A 17,268-nucleotide genomic window follows, 5' to 3' on the forward strand; every position below is an offset into this window, starting at 1 on the left:
AAAAACAAAAAACAGTAAATGCTGTCTAGCTAAAAGTAAGAAACAAAATTACTGTAGTTGAGCCAATAGGTGAATAGCAAGGTTCTCCTAATAACTTAGTTTCCCCTGATGTTTTATGTAGTAGGTCAAAATCCTCAACAGAGTTCCAAGTCAAAGAGAAACACTCTAATTTCAGTTTCAAATACATGTCAAATACTTCATTCAAGATAAGATATGATCAGAAACTTCAATCTCTGCCTTAACACCAATCCATCACATGTCTACAGTAGGTCTCAACTTCACAGAATCTCGCCTGACTTCATTACTCATTCATGTACTGGTTGTGTGACTTTAAGTCATTTCTGATTTATGGAGACCCTAAGGCAAACCTATCATGCAGTTTTCTTGGCAAGATTAGTTCAGTTGTAATTAATCCTACATTTACTACTTTTAATCCAAAAAGATAATCGCAGTAATTGTAATAGTATTTAACATTTGTATAGCATTTGAAATTTAAAAAAAGAATTCACAGGCATTTCACAGACATACACACACACTTTTAGTGTAAATACTACAAGTATGGGGTACAAAGGTGAAGCTAGATACACTGCCATGTCACTAAAGTCTTCAGTCCATAATGGTCCCTTGCTGATCTGCACTGGAAACAGAACCATCTTGGGATTTGTGCTGATGCAGTGAAGGATTCTCCAGTGACATTCACAAGACTGTCTTCTTCAGTTTGATTTTACTGGTCTGGTAATAATCATATCAGTAGTTACAACCATCTTTCCAGATCTTTCACAACAGCAGCTGTAGACTCTTCTCATCACAGGGCTGTGTTCCCTCCACTATTTTCAATGCAAGTGTTCAGATTATTCATTTTGAACTTCTGCTGACATTCAACCACCAGATTTCCATTTCTCTGGCTATATTTGGACAGTCCAAAGCCTCAGACAAACACAGTGGCTGTGTGTTCTGCCTTTATCCCTCTTGTTGTCACATGCTAACTTATTGCAAAGTACCAAGACTGCACTACAACAGAGTTCCAAACTGCACCTGAAGGAAACTAGTTTAATGCCATTTAACAAGCAAGCTGCATCCTGGCTTATTTTTCTGGTTTGCAAACCATCATTAAGCCAAACTTCCCAAATATTAAACCAAAGCCTGAATCTCTGGACCCAAGCCAGCATGTGACAGGAAGCAGAGAGGCTAAGAGAGCATTTGGGGGGCTCAATACTTGTTCCCAGATTTATAAACCATGACATCTAGGATGGACTAAACCAGGGCACTGTGCTTCCTTCTAAACAGCTTTCTAAAGGGAAATCCACACTACATCTGTACTGTTAATAGATATATTCAACCTACTGTTATACTGTATAATAAAGAAAAAAAGTTTAGTGCATATATTGTATAACAAATACTTCTGGTATAAGTATTTTACATTCAACAAAATGTATGATTTTAGCAAGAATATGTCACCAAATCCATACTAGGCAAAAAATCTGGAAGCTTCCATCACATCCCATTGCTGCTACTCCTGAACTAGGAATGTCTGGTTGTATGAACATGACACAGCATGTTTGCAATAGAAATTAGTTTTCAAAATAGGGAGGACATCCTGTCCTAAGTTGTGCCTCCTCCACACATCATGATCAGTCATGTACTGTAGGAGGATAAAGAGAAGAAATCTCAGGGAAGGAATGGATGCAAGAGCTTCAAAAAGAAATTCAGTAAAAAAAAAAAAAAAGTAGCATTGTTTACTCCAATTTTCTCCTCACAGGAAAAGCTGTTTATTTATGTTGTACCATAACATTCCAAGAGAGAGGAGGTGACATTTAAAAAGGACACCCTCAATACATCAAATGGTGGTCTCAATGCACTTAGTCCCTTTAATGAACAGTTCCTGAGGGCAGACCTCTTAGATTGTTGCAACAAAAGGTGTAATTTTTGTGACACCTTAAAAGAGGGGTCTACCTAAATACCCTAAAGGCATCAGATCCAGTCTGCTCTTGGAAGCTAAACAGGGTCTGCCTGGATTAACACTTGGATGGGATGCAAGTTACTATAGGTTCTATTTCAGAGGAAGGAACCAAGTATTTCTAATACTCAAAAAACTACCTAAGAAAACTATGAAATTATGGGGTCACCATAATCATACAGATGACTTGCAGGTGTGTGTGTGCACATACACACAAAGAAGTGGTGGGCATGTTCTGAAGGAAGGAGCACCACACCCACTAATTTTCATTGCATCCAGAGAGCCACAGCTGTGCAGTTGCAGCTGCCATTTTGGTGACTGAAAGTGACTAAGTCACCTTTTGGAGTATTCTTGGCAGGGAGATACAGTTTTTCTTCCCCCTAACAGTACATTTAAGTAATCTACACTATTTTAAATGTTTTTCAGCCAAAGAAAATGGTGGGATGGGCTGAAGAATTGTGGGAGGGTTCAGGGGAGAGTTCAGTGAGGAGCCTAAGAGTGGCATAATTCCCATCCTTGCCTGAAAGAAGAACAAATTCATTATGATCTAAGCCAGTACTCCTCAGCCCAGCATCCTCCAGACTACAACTGCAATCTTCCCAGGCAATATCTATTCTGCCTGTATCCTAGGCACTGTAGTCTTCAAAATTCTGAGGATGCTGGTGTGGGGAAGAATGACATAATCTTGACTGGCCTGTACTTCACCTGGCAAGTACATACAGAGTTGAAAGTAAGGATACATACATACAAATGTTAAGAACAGTGAACAATGAGCTTAGAGGGAAACGAAATCCAGACAGTAATAATTATCTCATTAACATAAGCCCAATAATTTTATTAAATTCTAATGTTCAAAGAACGTAATTAAAACATTTGTGTCTGAGGGATAAAATGCCCTGTCTACCTGTTGCCAGAAACAGTTCTTGAGGGACTCTAGGCACACAGCATCTTAAATCAAAGACTACTGAAATGTCGGTCTACCCGTCAACTGCAACACCTCCAGCCTCTTGTCTGCAACAACTTATAGCAAGTCAGATTGAAAGGAACTGTTAGTTTTCGGTTGACTACTTGTCTATATCAGGGTGGGAAATGTGCATTCCTCCTGGTGTTGCATCTCCCAGCAGTCCCCAGTATTGGCTATGCTGGGAGTTATAGTTCAACATCTGAAGGGATGCCCAATTCCCACTCTGCATTGCATACAGGACTACACTATAGTCAACAATCTTTCTACCAAGTTACCAAATCTTGCCCTTGCTCGTTGTACAGTCGGTCCTTGGTATCTGGAGGATTTGTTCCAGACCCCCCCTCCTGCAGATACCAAAATCTGTGGATAGTCAAGCCCCATTGACTCCAATGGTGGTGCGGCCATCTGGCCACACTGCCATTAGGGACAGTGGGACTGAAGTTCTCCCTCCCTCCTTCCTCACCTCCTATCTTCCTTCCTCTTTGAGGTTTCTGCCCAGGCTTGATTTTGAGGGTGGAGGCTGGAGCCCTGTCAGCCAGAGGGAGTCAGAGGCGTCATAAGGGCTTGGGGTGTTGGGCCTGGGGGCAGGGGCTCCAACCTCCACCCCTGAAGCCAAGTCCAGGGCAGAAGCCATAGAGGGGGAGGAAGGAGGGAGGGAAGGAAGGACGGACGGACGGACAAAGGGAGGGAGGACTTCAGTCCCATTGTCCCCAGTGATGACGCAGCTGCATGGACGCACTGCCATTAGGAACAGCACGGGGTTGCCATTCATGGCCGGTGGCTCTGCTAAATGGATCCCTTCCTGCCAACCAATAACACAACAGTGTCTGGCAGTTTTGGGAGGGGGCAAGGCTTCTAGGGGCAGCTTGCACAGCCTCTCTCAGTGCCACTCCGTCCTTCTCCTTCTGAAGAAAAGAACAGGATGGCACAGGAGGAGGGCTGGAATGAGTGTCACCCCTCTTCTGGGGTGACACCCAGTGTGGGCTGCACCACCGCACCCCCCTAGTGACACCACTAGCCAACCTCACCAGCTGTCTCCAGCCTGTTTCAGCAGGGCCTTGTTTTAACAAATTTATTTTTTTCAAGTGTTCTTAACATGGAAATGACTTCTGGTTGTTGATTTTTAAAAAAATAGCCTGAAAACAAATTTTCAGCAGTGCTGTATCCCCAGTGGACATGGGGATCAAAACTGACCTCAAGACCTACTGGAATTTCCTACACTTTCTGTAAAGGGAGGAGCTAAAATGTTGCGTGCACAGATAAAAGAACAATCACAACACAGCTTAATATGGTAAGATATGGTTGCCCATACTGGAAATTATTTAAGCAGTTATAATATTAGAGGGGTTCCTGAATCTGAATAAATGATTACTGATAAATGATTGAGCTATATGCATTGCATAAGAGAAGAGCTAAAACTAACAGAACAAGTATTTCCAGGGGTGGGGTGAATCAAGATCGCTCAGCTTCTACAGGAGATAAAAAAAGAGAGAATGCAAATTCAACTATCTCCTCAGGAAGTATCCTGAATTATCTAGGAAGCTCTTCAATGTGCATTAGATTGCAAGGCAAGAGAGAAGCACCTGCTGAAGGAGATTCAATGTGATCAATTGAGATCAAACACATTTTGAAACAGAATAACCTCTTCATCAGTGGATGTGGTAGTAAGAAAAATTATAGTTTACTGGAGGAGTTATACTGCCATGCTTATAGAAAGAAGTTTTTTTTCTTTAAAAAAAAGAAAGAAAATCCTTCTGATACAGTTTATTCTTCTTCCTAGCATATTGGATTTTTGTCCACAGACTAGGAGGTAGGACTTAAGTTGTAACACTACAGTCAGTACTCTGTGGTTTCACTTACCCACATATGGGGGAAAAGGGGGGTCTCTGTAAGCATCTGGAGGTTGTCCAGCACAACACTATGATTAACTTCCTGCAGAAACAGGGTTTGCCATTATCCATGGCTCTTGCTATCTGTGGTATGTCTGGAAGCAGATCCCCATGGATATGTGGTCGAAATCTTTGGCCTAAATACCCCAAAGCAGAAGTTCTTAACCTTTTCTTTATCACAGATGCCCTTTAAATATTAATTTTTGTTGTCACGGACCACCAAAACTTAAGTCAAGATTTAAAACCCTAAAGTGCATCAAATATTTATTTAAAGTTGCTCATCAAGGGTCTTCAAATCTGGAGAGAAGGAAGAAGTAAGTAAATATGCACAGTATTTTTACTGGAATGGTTCCATACAAATTTAAAGTAACAACAACAATACTTGAACCAAACCATAGCCTAATAGTACTTGTTAATTTTAATTAATTAATTGATGGAAAGGTTGGTGCTGAATTTCACTTACAAGCCTTGTTATATCTGGCTTAATAGCTGAAAACTTGTATTCTGAGTTCTGACTCTACATTTTCAGATAGTTGCTATATTTATTTTTAACATAAATGAGAGCAGAGAATGATTTTTCAACAAGTATGTGATTATGTGAGGCATCTGGAAAATCTGCTTGCAAGTTGAACCCTGAAATTTAGAAAAAAATTGACTGAAGGTTCATTTTGCTTGAACAGAATGCACCCTCATCAACATCATCAGTACTTTTACACTTCAGTTTCAGCCAGTCATCCATCCTGAGGCTCAGCCAATATGTATTGTTACAAAATTCACCATAATAATCTTAAGAAGTCACTTTATGTGAAAATAACCAAATCTTTTATTCATAGAAATCAAGGAAGCATCATGAACTTTTTCAATAATCCACGGTTATCATTCTTTAGTCATTCACTCAGACTGACTCCACCTCTCTTTTCATACAAACACGGTCCTCCTTTTATACATGAATTTCTTTGAGAGTATTCTTGACACAGCTACAGAATTCTTGGAAGCAACAGACATTCCGAGAATGTGATGGCACAACATGGACAACACTGGAGTTCAGTGCACCTACGAAAGAGGCTTCTGGCTGTGTGCACAGTAACAAGAAATGTTGCATGCTCTATGTCAGCTACTTGGTGTCATTCATTTGCATGCTGTTACCACATGCAGAAGTAGCATGTGCTGAGCACATTTTTTTGCTATCAAGCAGTTCTTTTCATAACCAATGTTTACCTGTACTTGTTTTTAATGGAGATGGTAGGTTAGAAATGGAACGTTGGACTTACCTGATAGACGTCCCTTTCCAGCAGAGAAGGTCCGAGCATCCTAGCTCTGGGTGGCTCCGCCCACTTGGCTCCTGATAGGTAGGTAGAGAACAAAAGACACAGTCGGGGCCCTAGCCCCGCCCGTGCGGGCGGAACTACCCCAGAAACCCCAGTCGATTCCAAGCTGAGGAAAATTTGTCTTAACTGTATGCCAAACTAGAAAGTCGCCCACCCGTGCCAGTAGGCAAGTTAGGGTGGGGAGGATGCTCGGACCTTCTCTGCTGGAAAGGGATGTCTATCAGGTAAGTCCAACGTTCCATTTCCCAGCAGAGAAGGGGACGAGCATCCTGACTCCGGGATGTACAAAAGCAGGCCAAATACTAGGGAGGGCCGGCTGGTGCGGAGAGCAAATTAGGCACCATCTGTTGCAATACCCTCCCAGCCAAAGGCCGCCTCGGCCAACTGGAAAAGGTCAAGCTTGTAATGCCTGATGAAGGTGGAAGGGGACTTCCATGTGGCTGCTCTGCAAATTTCGGCCAGCGGGGCGTTGGTGGTCAGCACTGCTGAGGTAGCTGCACTCCCGGTTGAGTGGGCAGTAATACCCTCTGGCGGTTGTAGGTTGAGTGTCTTGTAGCATAGGACGATGCATTCTCTAATCCATCTCACCAGAGTTGAGACTGACACCTTTTTTCCCTTAGAGTTCGGCCTAAAGGAGACAAATAGGGCTTTAGATTTCCTGAAGGTGGTCGTCCTCTTGAGATAGATCTTTATGGCCCTGCGGGCGTCGAGGGTATGCCAGATCTTCTCCAAGTCCTTGGAAGGCCGTGGGCAGAAGGAAGGGAGAATGATGTCCTGAGATGTGTGGAAGACTGAGTTGACCTTAGGGATCGGGTCTCAGGAGGACCGAGTCTGGTCTGATGACGCATAATTCCTTGTGGACTGAAAGGGTGCCCATCTCGGAGACACACCTTGCCGACATGAGCACCGTCAACATCAGTGTCTTGAGGGTCAGGAACTTGAGGGGCACCTCCCTCAGAGGCTCGAAAGGATGGACAGTCAAAGCTTTAAGAATTTTGTGGAGCTCCCAGGAAGGGAACCAGTGTTTGGTTGGGGGTGCCCTGTTGGCAACCCCTTTGAGCAACCTGTGGATATGGGGGTGAAGAGATATCCTCACTGTGTCCTCATGAGGGAGGATGGAGGTGATAGCTGCCACCTGTCTCATTATGGTGTTAGGGCGTAGCCCCTGGAGGAATCCGTCCTGGAGGAACTGAAGGACTGTAGAGACTGAAATGTTGATGAAGTCCTTGTTCTTGCGTTTACACCACCTTTTAAATGCCCTGAAGGTGTATTCGTAAATCTGGAGAGTGGATTGATGCCTAGATGCCAGAATGGATGCTACCACCTCTGGAGTGTAGCCGTAGCCCATCAGCATGTAACGTTCAATTTCCAGGCGTGAAGCCGTAGCCAGGTTGGGTCTGGATGGTGGATTTGCCCTTGGGCTAGAAGGTCTGGCCTGGCTGGCAGGGGAAAACTCTGGGTTGCCATGCTGAGGATGTCGGAGAACCAGGGTCGACGGGGCCACACTGGGGCCACAAGGATGACCTGAGCTCTGGCCCTGTGTATCCTGGATAGCAGCTTTGTGAGTAGAGGAGTTGGAGGGAACGCATAGAGAAGCCCTTCCGGCCAGGGGCAGTTGAGGGCGTCTACGTCTTCAGCTCCCTCTGTTCAGAACCTGGAGAAGAACCTGGGTGTCTTGGCATTGGACGGGAAGGCAAAAAGGTCTAGTATCGGCTCGCCGAACCTGTCTGTGATGGGCTGAAATATCCCCGGGTGCAGGCTCCACTCTCCCTGGTCTATGGTGAGGCAGGAGGAGCCATTGCAGTGGCCTGGCGTGGAAACGCACCCAAGGTAGACAGACACTGGATGGCTGCAATCATGAGACCCTGTAGGTGAGCCAGGAGCTGGAGACTGGCTCGCGGAGCCTTCAGGACTCCCGATATGGCTTCGTGAATGGATTGGATCCGGTCCGGAGGCAGATGTACCGTCCCTGATTGAGTGTCTATGAGGGCTTCCAGGTGGTGGATCTGCTGATTTGGGACTAGGGTGCTCTTTTCCAGGTTTATCAGGAATCCATGTTCTTGTAGGGACGTGAGGATCTGGTTGGTGTCGTGGAGTCCCTGAAGTCTGGAGGGTGACTGGATCAAGAGGTCATCGAGGTATGGGTAAACGTGGAACTGGAGTGTCCTCCAATGGGTGACCGAGGCTACCATGATCTTGGTAAAGACCCTGGGGGCTGAGGCCAGTCCAAAAGGAAGCGCCCGGTATTGGAAATGCAGCTTGCCATATCTGAAGCGGAGGAAACGACACGAGGAAGGGTGAATAAGAATGTGTAGGTAAGCATCCCGTAGGTCCAGCGAAGAGAGGAAGTCCCTGGGTTGGAGGCTGTCTAGAATGGTTTTCAGCGTCTCCATCCTGAATTTCTTCTTGAAGATGAATCGGTTGACTCCTCTCAGATTCAAAATGGCCCTCCAAGAACCGTTTTTCTTGGGTACCAGGAAAAGGGTTGAATAGCACCCGTCCCCTCTCTTCTGTTGGCACAAGCTCGATGGCGCAGGTGGCTAGCAGGCGCTTGATGGCTTCCAGCAGGAGGCAATGCTTGCGAGGATCTGGGAGAAGGCATGAACATGTCGCCAGGCTTGCACTGGAACTGTATCTTGTAGCCCTGGCGGATGGTGTCTATGACCCACCTGTCCGAGGTGGATCTCTCCCAGATGTGGCTGAATTCCCGAAGTCTGCCCCCTACTGGAGGGACCCCGTGACTGCAGGGCATTCTTGCGGGGCTGCTTGGGCCCTCCTCCATCCTTGGCTGGGAAGGAGGATTTGCCCTGTTTGGAGAACTTGGAGTTTCCCCATCTCAACCTGTTGGTTCGGGACTCTCTGGCTCGAAAGAAGTGGGAGTTGGAAGGGTAGAAAGACTGAGAGGAGCGAAAGGAAGAGCGGTACCTATACTGTCTCCTATCGTCTCTTTTCTTAGCTGAGGGAAGAGACTTCTTCTTATCCTTACCCTTACGGGATCTAAGGATTCCCCAAATAGTTTGGACCCAAGGAAGGGCGTGAAGGCCAGGTTCTGCTTGGATCTGGAATCTACGCTCCAGTTTTTAAGCCAGAACTGCCTGCAGACCGCTACAGCCGCAGCCTGGGCTCTGGCGCACTGCTGGATGGTGTCAAGGAGTTGGCAGGACCACCGGAGGCTGGCGCGCATCACCATCGAGACTGTAGTTGCCGCCCTAATGGCTATGGACATGGCTTTGCGGGCCTTTTTGAGCGCCCCTTCAGCCCTTCTGTCCTCCGGGCTACGGAGGGTGTCCTCCCCATCCCTACTGAACACGGCGGACGATACTAGCGCCAAAACGGGAGCATCCACCAATGGGACCTTGAGCTTCTTCATGACGGCTGGCTGGAGAATGTAGTGTTTACGGATAACGCTGTGGTTAGACCTAGCCGAGGCTGGCCTGGCCCATTGGTCTCGGACAATCTGCATGATGTTTAGCGGACACGGGATTTGTCAGACTGGCGACGTTGAGACTGGCAACAGCTCCTCACTCATCCTGGAGAGATCAGAATCTGAGGAAGTGGGCTGCCCTGGAGGCAAGGTAATGCCCAAAGTTTTGGTTGTCTTTCTAATGAGTGGGGCATAATCCTCTGGCTTGAATAGGTGGGAGGAAACCTGAGGGTCCCTGTTGTCCTCCCCTTCATCTTGTGACAACTCGCCCTCCTCCGCCTCTGAAGCTGAGGAATCTCGGCTGCAATCTGAAACCTCTTTGCCCAAAGAGTGGGAAGTGCGGGGGCGCTTCCAGGAAGAGACCCTGGCAAACCTGGGCCGTTTGGATGGGGGCCGATAGGAATGCTCGGAGTTGGAGAAGGAACATGAGGCTACATCCTCCTCCTCCCCCGAACTGTGGGCTACCTCAGAGTCTGGGGCTGGTTGGGTGGTAGAGGCTTCAGTAGGCCTCCCGACCCTAGGTGGTGGTCTCCCTTTGGCGGCTCTATCGCACCCCTCTCGCCCCCCAGGCTGGCTGCGCTCCTTGTCAGTGCGGGCCTGGGCAGCCACGGCACCACAAAGTGAGGTGTAGGGGAGTTCCCCCGCCCCCCAAGCTGGCGGTCCATGGCCGTGACCCCGTTCATGGCTTGATTTTGGAGGTGGGCGTCCCCAAGATGGCGGCGCCCATGGTCGGCAGCATGGCCGAGATGGCTGCACTCATCTACGGCCGCGCGGCCAAGATGGTGGCACCCATCCGCAGCCGCGTGGCCAAGATGGCTGACTTCCGGGTCAGCCGAAAGGTGGTGGGTCATCTTGGGACTAAGATGGCCGCCCCCATAGGCGGCCATCTTGAAGCCAGTGCCACTTTGCTGCTTCTCCACGGCTCCCGGCAGCCCTCACCCGCCAGGTACAAGGGGCCCTGGCCACATAAGGAAAGGGGACCCCCCAGGAATGTGCTTCCCCATGCGGGGCGCAAACATGCGGGGTCGCTGTCTCCCCAGGAGGCCCCGCGGAAGTTCGGGGCTTCCCTGGTGAGGAAGGACCTAAACCACCGCCGCATCTGCGGCAGGGGGGAACCACTCACATCCTCCTCGCTGTCCTCTGGGGTCTCTGGTGAGGGCTCTCCCTCCTCTAACCCTGACTGGGTCGCTTGGGAGGCCCTGGCCTCGTCAGCGGCAGGGAGGGTGGGCTCCTCCGGCCGCTGCGGGCGCGCTTCCACCGCCAGAGCGGTTGGTGGAGAAGCCGCATGGCGAGCGGCCGGCAAAGCCAGGGCTGGCTTGGGCTGGGTGGAAGCTAGCTCCCCTATGGCCCTGGGCTCGTTGTCGCTGGCCATGCTGGTCCAGAAAGTGGAGTAGGGAAAGGCGAAGCAGAAGGGAGGAAAACAGGGAAGGGGATTCCTTTTTTTTTAGAAGGGAGAGCGAAAGAGAGGGACCCAGGTGAGTCCAGGGGAGCTGAGAAGGAAAAATCCAAAGGCTCGAAAGAGCGAAGAAAATTCCGTCCTACCAGGAGAGAGGCAGGAAGACTGGGGTTTCTGGGGTAGCTCCGCCCACACGGGCGGGGCTAGGGCCCCGATTGTGTCTTTTGTTCTCTACCTGCCTATCAGGAGCCAAGTGGGCGGGGCCACCTGGAGTCAGGATGCTCGCCCCCTTCTCTGCTGGGAAATACCATGTTTTTACACGAACAAGTGAGATAAATTAAGATTTCATTCTCTGTTTCCTTTTAGTGGGTCCTGAAAGGCAGAATTCACTAGAGCTTTTGACTATGTCTGTCCATCACATAACTGCTGAACCACTTAATATAGCTTAACAAAATGTGGGGTGGAAAATTCCAAAGGAAGCCTATTTATTATGCATCCGTCGGTCCATCTTTTCTCTTTGTAAATGTCACTGAAATAACTTTGGAATTTTTAAAGAAAAGTTTATGTTGTGCTTTTTAAAATTTTAAGGTTTGTATTGTAACATTCAATTTTAACTAATAACTGTTTTATCTTTGAAAATGGTTTAATTGTTGTTTTAAAAACTTATATTTACCATATATATGTTAATGCCATACAATTTTAAAATTGTATTGTTTTAAATCTGCTGTTCACTGCCTAGAGTCCCTATATTGGGAGAAAGGCCGGATATAAGAAATAATAATAATAATAATAATAATAATAATAATAAATTCCAATATTTTTTGAACAGTTTACATATGGTAATAAAATTTTATGCAAATAATGTCTAACATTGGAAGAGACTCCTGCTCCTTGGATCAATGTAGACCTGTCCATCTGTCTGTCTTTTTTTCTTCCTTTCTTTCATTCACTCTTTCTTTGTTTTAAATGTAAATGCTCATAATATTTCTCCAAGCCTTTGCAGACCCTGCATGAGGACACTGCGGTCTCATGAGCGTTCATGAAATACAGGTTAAGAACTGCTGCCCTAAAGGCATAATAATAATAATAATAATTTATTTATATCCTGCCTCTCTACAAAATGCAATTGGAGAGGCTTACAAGATTAAAATATACAGTCCGAACCCTCAACCCACCCACCCCTTAAAATACAATTAAACAATGTAGAATTTAAAACATAAAACACTTAAAAACAATACAATAACTGTGGTGAAGTCAGAGGTCAGCAATTAGATTTTCTTTCTGATAGCCGGAGAACTATTCAGGAAAGGCCTGCCGGATGAGATCCATCTTTATTGCTTTTTAAAAGCTATTTAGAGTGGTAATGTGACGGACCTCGTCTGGCAGGCCATTCCACAATCTGGGAGCAACAGTTGAGAAGGTTCTCGGCCTTTTGGCTAAGAACAAGTGTGTGTAGTTGGGAAGGTCCTCTGGGAGGTCATAGACAGCCTTGTTTTACAAGGTTGTAACAAATTTTTCCCTGAGGATGTAAGTGTATGGGGAGGATTATATGGAAGGAGGCAGCCCCAAAGATAGGTTGGACCCAAGCCATTTAGGGCTTTAAAGGTGATAACCAACACTTTGTACTGGGCCCAGAAACTGATGGGCAGCCAGTGGAGTGATCTTAAGATCGGTGTTATATGGTCTCTTCTGGAAGTACCAGAGACCAATCTAGCTGCCATGTTCTGAACTAACTGAAGTTTCCGGACCAAGCACGAGGGTAGCCCCATGTAGAGTGCATTGCAGAAATCAAGGCATGAGGTTACCAGTGCATGTACTACAGTCTCACGGTCCCTGACTTCCAGGAAAGGGCGCAGCTGGAGTATCAGCCAAAGGTGATAACAGGCACTCCTGACCATTGCATTCCCCTGATTTGTCATGTGAAACGACGAATCTAGGAGCACTCCCAGACTGCAAACACAGTCCTTTGAGGGGAGTGTGACCCCTTCTAGGACTGGAGGTTGTATCCCGATACCTGGGTTCATAGCCGATACCGTAAGTACCTCCTCTGCCCCATCCCGGATTCGCCCCTTTTCACTTGCTGCCCCTCACTCCTGGAACCTTCTTCCCCCACAAGCAAGAGCCATCACTTCTTTAACCAGCTTCAAAATGGAGTTGAAAACCATCCTGTTCAGAGAAGCCTTCCCAGGCATTGCATAATTGTCGCTTACTATTTGATGTTCTTTTGGTGCCTGTTTATCAAACCATTTCCTGTATTGCTATGTACTGTATATGCATTATCCTACTTGAGAGTATGTATTTTCCCTGGAAAATGATTAACCATCCATTATGAAGCCAAGCCCTCCCTCCAGTCCATCTGCCTTGGTCCAGGCCTTGGAGGTAGAGAGGAACCTCTTACCCTTTCCTTCCACCACTCCCTTCTCCTTCTGTATCATGTCTTTTTAGATTGTAAGCCCGAGGGCAGGGATCCGTCTAACTAAAAAGATTGCATGTACAGCGCTGTGTAAATTTACAGCGCTTCATAAATAAAGGTTAATAATAATAATAATAATAATAATAATGGATTCAGCTTCAATTTGTTTCCCCTCATCCAATCTACTACTGCCTTAAGACAGTCATTGAGAGGCGAGACGCCATCTGAAGTCAAAGCTGAAGACCGAGACATGGAGAAGTATGTCTGGGTGTCATCAGCGTACTGATAACACCCCGCACCATGCCTTTGGATGAACTTTCCCAGTGGCTTCATGTAAATGTTGAAAGCATCGGGGACAGGATGGTGCCCTGTGGGACACCACAGTTAAGCTCTTTCCTTGCCGAGCAACTGTCCCCGAGCACCACCCTCTGGAATCTGCCCGAGAGGAAGGAACAGAACCACTGAAGTGCAGATTCTATCTGATCTTGGAAGCTAAACAGTCCTGGTTAATATTTGGATTGGAGACCACCATATCAGATGCAGAGGAAGGAAATGGCAAAGCCACCTCTAAGGATTCCTTGTCTAGGAAAAACCAATAAATTTATGAGGTCCCCGTAACTTGATAGGCGAGCTGAAGACATGTGCACATACACACAACACCGGGGGGGGGGGGGGGGGACTAGGATGCATGTCCCACAACTTGACAATTTATGAGCAATGTCTGACTTTCAATTTAATGTCTTCTTTAGTAACAACACTTTTTATTGTTTTGGTTTTTTAAATTTACAATCCGTAGCACTACCTTCAATCAACCCTTCCCAATATCAGCATTACGAGAACACTTCTTTGTTACTGATTTCAAAACGATCCAAAACTGAGGTGAAAGGTTTTCAACGCCAAAGATAAAACACAGAGAATAGTGCAAGAAACAGGGTGGCAAGATCCAGAGAACAGTTAATTAATATTTTACAACATAGTTTAGCACTGAGAGATGTGAAAAATTGCAACTTGATTTTATGTTACCATTAAAGGTATTCCAGCCTGGTCTTCCTTTAAATATAGCCAGGAAATAGTGCAGAATAGTATGCATTCATCCTGCCACATTCACTGGGGTCAGGGCACAGGACCCCCGTGAATGTGGAAAAACCACAAAGAACAAAAACACCATGCTTTTATCTGAGAGGACACCTCTCTAGGAATTTCTAGGTCCTCCAGTGCAACTCTGTGGTCAACATCTGACAGACACTGACCACAGAACTGCGCTGGAAGAGCTACAAATGCCTAGTGGAGTGTTCTCCCTAGGAATCTCTAGGGCTTTCAGTACAACTTGTGGTTAAAGGTAACCAGAGTTGCGCTGGAAGGCCTAGATATTCCTAGACAGAACATATTAATAAAATCCATGAATAATCAAATCTGCAAAAGTCAAAACTGCAAATGTGGATGAACGAGTGTACAATACAGTTGGTAAGACAGGGATCAGCAAAGACAGACCTGAGATACTAAATTTTCAACTCTCTTTAGCAAATTATAAAGGAACAGTTACCAGAACAATTAGTGAAGAATGTCAAGGAGGAAAGTGCCAAGTCTGGATTAATGCTGAATATAAAAAACAAAAATAATGACGACAGAAAATCTACAAGAATTCACCTTAGACAATGAGAACATTGAAATACAAATTTCTCATACCTTGGATCAAAAATTGATCAGGATGGAGACTGCAGTCAAGAAATCAGAGGAAGACTAGAATTGGGAAGGGCAACAATGAAAGAAATGGACAAGATCATCAAGTGTAAAAGCATGAACCTGAACATTAGTAAGAGACTCATCCAAGCCTCACATCACTATATATGGATATGAGAGCTGGACAGTGAAAAAAGTCAATGTGAAGAAAATAAAGTACTTTGAGTGCTGGGGAAAAGTGCTTGAGATACTGTGGACAGTCACAAAGACAAACAAATGGGTCTTAGAACAGATCAATCCTGGACTCTCCCTGGAAGCCAAGATAATTAAATTAAGACTGTCGTACACATCATGAGGAAAAATGAATACGCTCGTCTCTCTACATTTGCGGTTTTGACTTTTGCCGATTTGATCATTAATGGACTTCATTAATATGTTGTCTCTAGGAATATCTAGGTCCTCCAGTGCAACTCTATGGTCAACTTTCACCAAAAGTCACACTGAAGGACCTAAAGATTCCTATAGAGACACTCCAATAGGCATTTGCTGTCCTCCAGTGCAATTCTATGGTCAATGTCTGGCGGCTGTTGACCACAGAGTTGCACTGGAGGACCTAGAGACTCATAGAGAGGTGTTGTCTCAGGTAAAAACAGTGTTTTTGTTATTTGTGGTCTGTCCACATTCACAGGGGTCCAGTGCCCCTATCCCCAGTTAATGTAGGGGGACGAGTGTAACTAGAAAAGGCAATGACACCAGAAAAGATGGAAGGCAGCAGTAAAGAGGAAGACCACAGGGCAAGGTTAGATTAAATCAAGGAGGCCATGGACCTGAGCATGAAGGACCTGAGCATAGGGGGTCTGGGAGGTGTCTCATCCACAGGGTCGCTATGAGTCAAGGATGGCTCAAAGACACTTAAGAACAACAAAAAGGAAGGGGAAAGGCCAAGGCTGTATAGTTGGCCCTCCACATTTGCGTCTTTGACTTTTGTGGCTTTGATTATTTGTGGTTCTGATTAATATGTCCTCTCTAGGAACCTCTAGGTCCTCCAGTGCAACTCTGCCAGACGTTGGCCATAGAGTTGTGCTGGAGAACCTAGAGGTTCCTAGAGAAAGCTCTCCTCCAGCATGATTCTAGGAGCAACCTCTGGCAGATGTTGACCACGGAGTTGCAGTGGAGATTCCTAGAGAGGTGATCTCTGAGGTAAATAGAATCGTGTTTTCTTCATTTGTGGTTTTCCACATCCACCCCTCACTCCAGCGAATGCAGGGAACACTGTACTCCCGTTTGACACCACTTTAGCTGCCATGGTTCAAACTTGATGGAGTCCTGGGGACTCTAGTTTGGTGAGAGAGTCAACATTCCCTGTCACAGACCTCAGGCGCCACCCCAAACTACAAATCCCAGGATTCCACAGCACGGAGCCTCGGCGGTCAAAAGCAGCGCCAACCCGGATTATTTCCGCAGGTCTTTACACTCCAAAATCCACCTTGAGACCCCTTTAAATGTCCTGGCTCAGAGGATCCTGGGAATTGTAGTTTATTGTGGAACCAGAGCTCTCTCTTACAGAGAAGGCTAAAAATGTCTCACCAACACTACAGTTCCCAGAATTCCCGAGCACTAAGCCAGGGGTCTCAAACGGGGATTATTTCTACATCGTGTTTAGGAAGAAAACACTGCTCCCTCACACTGACCCTCTCAGCCTACCTCCCTGCTGGGAACCTCTCTCTCCCGCGCATCTCTATGGCTGCCAGAAGGCGCCATCACGTGACCTTCGGGAGCCAATTGGGGACCGAGAAGACCATAGAGTTGCGAAGGAAAGAGGGGCCGCAAGGTGCGGCGCTCGAGGCCCTGTGCTTCGTGTCCTTACGGTCCTTTACTTAAAGCGGTTTCGAAAACCACCCTTCTCTCTCTCCCTATCCGCCTCCCAGGCGAGGCCCAGGGAAGAGAGGGAGCGAGGGCGGCCGGTCCAGCCTTACCTCGCGCGGGGCTCGCGACACACAGCTACGCCGAATACGAAGCGCCGGCGGCCATCTTGGGGAAGGAAGAGGGAGCCCAAGATAAGGGAGGGGGCGGGGAGGCGGGGAGGCAAGCTCCGCCCCATCGCTGCTCCCTCGTGTCGCTATGGCAACCAAGAGGAGGGTTGCGCAGGCGCTTTTGTTACCAGAGGGGGTTGTGGGCGTGGCCTGCGCGTGAGGAGGAGTCGGGGGAAGTTTTTGC

At 46.7% G+C, this 17,268-nt stretch overlaps 1 protein-coding gene across 4 annotated transcripts in view; it reads right to left on the minus strand.

Moving 5' to 3' along the window:
* HDLBP (high density lipoprotein binding protein) overlaps positions 1–17,128 on the minus strand; it is an 84,414-nt gene extending 67,286 nt beyond the window's left edge. The window contains exon 1 of one of the 4 annotated variants that reach the window (XM_089509313.1): positions 17,028–17,128. The gene's annotated coding sequence lies outside the window, so the exon portion shown is untranslated. Of the gene's footprint in view, positions 1–15,057; positions 15,098–16,755; positions 16,814–17,027 lie in introns of those variants that run through there. The other 3 variants (XM_089509309.1, XM_089509312.1, XM_089509311.1) reach the window with 3 other exon arrangements.
* Positions 17,129–17,268: the final 140 nt, after the last annotated feature.

This window comes from Sceloporus occidentalis, unplaced genomic scaffold, assembly GCF_023333645.1.
Source record: "Sceloporus occidentalis isolate IW3139 unplaced genomic scaffold, rSceOcc1.0.p SCAF_2, whole genome shotgun sequence".
Classification (NCBI taxonomy): domain Eukaryota; kingdom Metazoa; phylum Chordata; class Lepidosauria; order Squamata; family Phrynosomatidae; genus Sceloporus; species Sceloporus occidentalis.